Here is a 5,825-nt window from a genome sequence, read left to right as displayed (position 1 = left end):
CCAGCTTAGATATTTTTACTACACAGCTATGTTACCAGTGGGTATTCAAAGTACGTTGAATTTGTATAGAAGTTGAACAAATGTAACAATTGCAAGTGAAAATATATTCTCATATATTTCTAACATAATGAAATATAACTCTGAGCTTAGAGTCTTTATGTAGCCACTAAATATCATGTAATTAGTAATGACTGACACAATTTTCTTACTCAAATTCCAGGAATAAGAGAAAAAAATGTGTAAAGTAAGAGAGCCTTGGTATTAAAATTGTAATGATTAGTTATTATAGTAATGTATGGTATATATAGTCTTCATAAAAATTATTCTACATAACTATAGTAGTCTTGAATAGAAATAGAGAAAACACTTCCATGTTTGTCTCATTAGAAAGAATCTGCATGTTGTGATTGCACAATTTATATCTCAGACCTTTTCCTTTAGTATTTATCAAGGAATTAAGATGGAGAGAAATCATGCGTTCATTCAGTGCCAACTATATGCCAGGCACTGTGCTCTTTGATTGGAACTCAAATGTGAAATGCATTCTCCTTACCTTTAAGGAGAGGGTTTTGGGAGTAAGCAGACAAAATATACATACAGTTCCAAGTGAACATAATTATTATGAAATTTGTACGTAAGAAATGTACAAGAGCCTAAATACTGTCGTCACGCTTCTGCTTGTCCTATCCCACAACAGCATATTTATACTGCTTTTAAAGATGTGAAGATTGAAACAAAGGATATCACTTTCCTATTAATTAGTTTCCTTTTTGTAAACCAGACATGCCTAATAAACTAAGGGGGAATGCCAAAATGAGAGTGTCTGCATTCTATTCTGTGAAATTATATTGCCAGTCTCTTCTATGTGGCCTGGAATTAAATAAAAATAGAAATACATGAAGTTTTGTTGGTTGTGCACTCTATACAACTGCCTGGCAAAACAGGTAAGCTTACGTTCCATATGTGGGACCAGACACCTTGGCATTGGGCCTTGTCTGTAGGTTTTCTCAAATTAGGGTAAAGGTTCAGTTTAGTTCAGTTCAGTTCAGTTGCTCAGTCGTGTCCGACTCTTCGCGACCCCATGAATCACAGCACACCAGGCCTCCCTGTCCATCACCAACTCCCGGAGTTCATTCAAACTCATGTCCATCAAGTCGGTGATGCCATCCAGCAACTCATTCTCTGTCGTCCCCTTCTCCTCCTGCCCCCAATCCCTCCCAGCATGAGAGTCTTTTCCAGTGAGTCAACTCGTCGCATGAGGTGGCCAAAGTATTGGAGTTTCAGCTTTAGCATCAGTCCTTCCAGTGAACACCCAGGACTGATCTCCTTTAGAATGGACTGGTTGGATCTCCTTGTAGTCTAAGGGACTCTCCAGAGTCTTCTCCAACACCACAGTTCAAAAGCATCAATTCTTCGGTGATCAGCTTTCTTCACAGTCCGACTCTCACATCCATACATGACCACTGGAAAAACCATAGCCTTGACTAGATGGACCTTTGTTGGCAAAGTAATGTCTCTGCTTTTTAATATGCTATCTAGTTTGGTCATAACTTTCCTTCCAAGGAATTACTTGTGGACTAATGACAGCCCTGAATTGTAGGGCCTCTGTTGCTGGGCATGCCCTGTTAAAGATCCCCAAGTTCACTTCAGCAAGACATACTAAAATTGGAACAATACACAGAAAACAACATGGCCCCTGTGCACAAGTGACATGCAAATTTGTGCGATATTCCATTTTTTCTATCTCATGTCCATGGATTGGAAGAATTAATATTTTTAAAATGATCATTATACCCAAAGCCACCTACACAATGCCCATCAAACAAAGGCATTTTTCACAGAAATAGAGGAGAATCCTAAAGCTTTTGTGGAACTACAGAAGACTCTGAATAGCCAAAGCAATAATGAGAAAGAATAACAAAAACAGAGTCATGACTTTTCCTGACTTCAAACTGTACTATAAAGATGTAACATGATAAAACAGTATAGCACTGGTGCACAAAGAGACACACAGACAAAAATGGAACAGATAGAGAACCCAGAATAAAATAATGGCATACATAGTCAACTAATACTTAACAAGGGTGCCAAGAGAACACCCAGTGGGAAATAAGAGTCTTTTTAACAAATGGTGGTGGAAAACTGGAAATACACATGCAGAACAATGAAATTGGACCCCTATTTCACTCAAATCACAACACTTTACTCAAAATCAACCAAAGGCTTTAACAGAAGAACTGATACCATAAAAGAAAATGTAGGAAAGAAGCTTATTGATATTGGTCTTGGCAGTGATATTTTTGGAGATGCCAAAGCACAAAAAACAAAAGCAAAAATTAGCAAATGGGACTATCTCGAGTCAAATGCTTCTGCACAGCAAGAAAAAACTAATAAAATGAAAAGACAGACTAGAGAATGGAGGAAAAAATTTGCAGACCACATACTGGATAAACGGTTAATATCCAAAATCTGTGAATAACTCATGTAACTTAATAACGAACCATCTAATAAAAAATGAGCAGAAGAGCTAAATAGACATTTTTGTAAAGAGAATATAAAAATATCCAGGAGGTACATGAAAATACAGTAAGCATCACTAATCAGAGAAGTTCAAATCAGAAACCACAGTAAGATACTACCTCATACCTGTAGAACGGCTATCATCAAAAAAACAAGAGATAACAGATTCTGGCAAGGACATGGTGAAAAGAGAACCATTGTGCACTGTTGGTAGCAATATAAATTGGTCCAACGACTATAAACAATCTGGAGGATCTCTAAAAAATTTAAAGTGATATACCATATGATCCAGAAATTTTGGATATATTCTGAAAGGAAATGAAAACATGATTTTGGCAAGATATATTATGCACTCCCATGTTTACTGAAGCACTGTTCACTATATGAAGATTAACAAAGAAATGGAAGCAACCAAAATGTCTGTTGACAGATGAATGAATAAAAAGATGTGGTACATATACATAATGGACTATTATTCAGCCATGAGAAAGAAGGCTATCTTGCCATTTGAGACAACATGCGGTCGCAAAGGGTCAGACATGACTGAGCGACTGAACTGAGACATGAGTGGATCTTGAGCATGGTATATTAAGCAATTTAAATCAGAGAATGACAAATACTGTATGATGTCACCTTTATATAGAATCTAAAAGACAAAAGCAAACCTTTAAAAAACAGTGAAATGTTAATTACTACCAGGGTTTAAGGGCAGAAACTTGTAACTGGGAGTAAATAAGCCACAGAAATCTAATGTCCAGTAATGTACAATATAGGAACAATAATATTGTACTATAATTATGTAATTTTATAGACGGTGCTACAGTGGCAATCACATTACAGTCTATAAATGTATCAAAGTATCAAAGTAACAAGCTGTACACCCTAATTTTATACAAGTCAAATTTGTTCAACTTAAAAAATTAGTCACCTAGAACAACAGAACAAGAAAGAGAGCCAGAAATAAAAACCACCCATATATGGGCAATTAACTTATGTCAAAAGAGCCAAGAATATACAATGGAGAAAGTATGGTCTCTTCAATAATTGGTACTGGGGAAACTGGCCATTTATCTTACACCATACACAAAAACCATCTCAAAACATATTAAAGACTTTACATATGAATGTCTTCTTTGACCACTTCATGTAAACCCATGTCCATTGAGTCAGTGATGCCATCCAACCATCTCATCCTCTGTCATCCCCTTCTCCTCCTGCCTTCAATCTTTCCCAGCATCAGGGTCTTTTCCAATGAGTCAGCTCTTCGCATTAGGTGGCCAAAGCATTGGAGTTTCAGCTTCAACATCAGTCCTATGCAATAGCTTGTTTTAAAACTGTCCTTCTGCCCAGAGTATATAGCCCCTGTTCTTTCATGGGCAGCCTTGAGAACATCAAATCCTGGACTCAACAACAACTGGCAGGAACAGTATCTTTTTTGATGTGTTTCCTAGAGTAATGGAAATGAATACAAAAATAAACAAATGGGACCTAATTAAACTCAAAAGCTTTTGCACAACAAAGAAAACAGTAAACAAAAAGACAACCCACAGAATGGGAAAAAATGTTGCAAATGTTGTGAGCAATAAAGTATTAATCTCCAAAATTTACATGTAGCTCATGCAGCTCAGTATCAAAAAACCAACCCAATTTAAAAATGGATGAAAGAACTGAATACACATTTTTTCCTCATTTTTTCCCCCAATAGTCACATTGGCCATATACAGATGGCCTAATAGACACATGGAAAGATGCTCAATATCACTAATCATCAGAGAAACCCAAGTCAAAATTAACAGTGAGATATCACCTCACACCAGTCAGAATGGCCACCATCCAAAAGTCTACAAACAATAAACTCTGGAGAGAGTGTGGAGAAAAGGGAACCATCCTACATTGTTGGAGGGAATGTAACTTGGTGCAGCCACTATGGAAAACAGTATGAAAGTTCCTTAAGAAATTAAAAATAGAGCTACCACATGACCCAGTAATCCCACTCCTGGGCATAGATCTGGAGAAAACCATGGTCCGAAAGGATCCATGCACCCCAGTGTTCATTGCAGCACTACTCACAACAGTCAGGACGTGGAAGCGACCTCAATGTCCACTGACAGATTAATGGATAAAGAAGATGGGACTGGATGCCATGATCTTAGTTTTCTGAATGTTGAGCTTTGAGCCAACTTTTTCTCTCTCCTCTTTCACTTTCATCAAGAGGCTCTTTAGTTCTTCCCTTTCTCCATAAGGGTGGTGTCATCTGCATATCTGAGGTTATTGATATTTCTCCTGGCAATCTGGATTCCAGTTTGTGCTTCCTCCAGCCCACCGTTTCTCATGACGTACTCTGTATATAAGTTAAATAACAGTGTTTCTCATGATGTACTCTGCATAGAAGTTAAATAAGCAGGGTGATAATATACAGCCTTGATGTACTCCTTTTCCTATTTGGAACCAGTCTGTTGTTCCATGTACAGTTCTAACTGTTGCTTCCTGACCTGTATACAGGTTTCTCAAGAGGCAGGTCAGGTGGTCTGGGATTCCCATCTCTTTCAGAATGTTCCACAGTTTATTGTGATCCACACAGTCAAAGGCTTTGGCATAGTCAATGAAGCAGAAATAGATGTATTTCTGGAACTCTCTTGCTTTTTTGATGATTCAGCGGATTTTGGCAATTTGATCTCTGGTTCCTCTGCCTTTTCTAAAACCAGCTTGAACAGCTGGAAGTTCACGGTTCACATATTATGGTGCAACAAACACATCCCTGAAAATAAAGAAATTTCAAATTCTAAAAAAAAAAATCTAACAACCTTTTATGCCCCATTCCTTTTGGAAGCACTGTCCTAGCATAAACAAATAATAGCAGAAAGTGAAAAATCCATAAGAGATGAAAAGGGCTATCTCACTGGGTATTGAAATGAGAGATCCATTCCATCTAGCTGAAAGCATCAAGTGAAGCTTTCTCAGAAGGTTAACATTCCATCTGGACATTGAAGGACAGAAATGGTTTAGATAGGCAATAGAAAAGGAAAACATATTACTCATGAAAGTGAAAGTCGCTCAGTCCTGTCCAACTCTCTGTGACCCCATGAACTATACAGTCCATTGAATACTCTAGGCCAGAATTCTGGAGTGGGTAGCCTTTTCCTTCTCCAGGGGATCTTCCCAGCCCAGGAATCGAACCCAGGTCTCCCGCATTGCAGGTGGACTCTTTACCAGCTGAGCCACAAGCCCTCAGTTAATATGAAAAATTAAGATGAGAGTCAATAATCAAAAGGCCTCAGAGTACAACTAATCATTTTCTGAACACC

At 37.9% G+C, this 5,825-nt stretch overlaps 1 pseudogene; it reads left to right on the top strand.

Annotated features, from left to right (window-relative positions):
* Window positions 1-1,640: 1,640 nt before the first annotated feature.
* On the top strand, window positions 1,641-1,741 carry LOC129559643 (U6 spliceosomal RNA; annotated as a pseudogene).
* Window positions 1,742-5,825: the final 4,084 nt, after the last annotated feature.

The sequence above is a fragment of the Moschus berezovskii genome, chromosome 8, assembly GCF_049115385.1.
Source record: "Moschus berezovskii isolate FMDL1 chromosome 8, NW_MosBer_1.0, whole genome shotgun sequence".
NCBI lineage: Eukaryota > Metazoa > Chordata > Mammalia > Artiodactyla > Moschidae > Moschus > Moschus berezovskii.
This window is presented reverse-complemented; position numbering and strand designations above follow the sequence as displayed.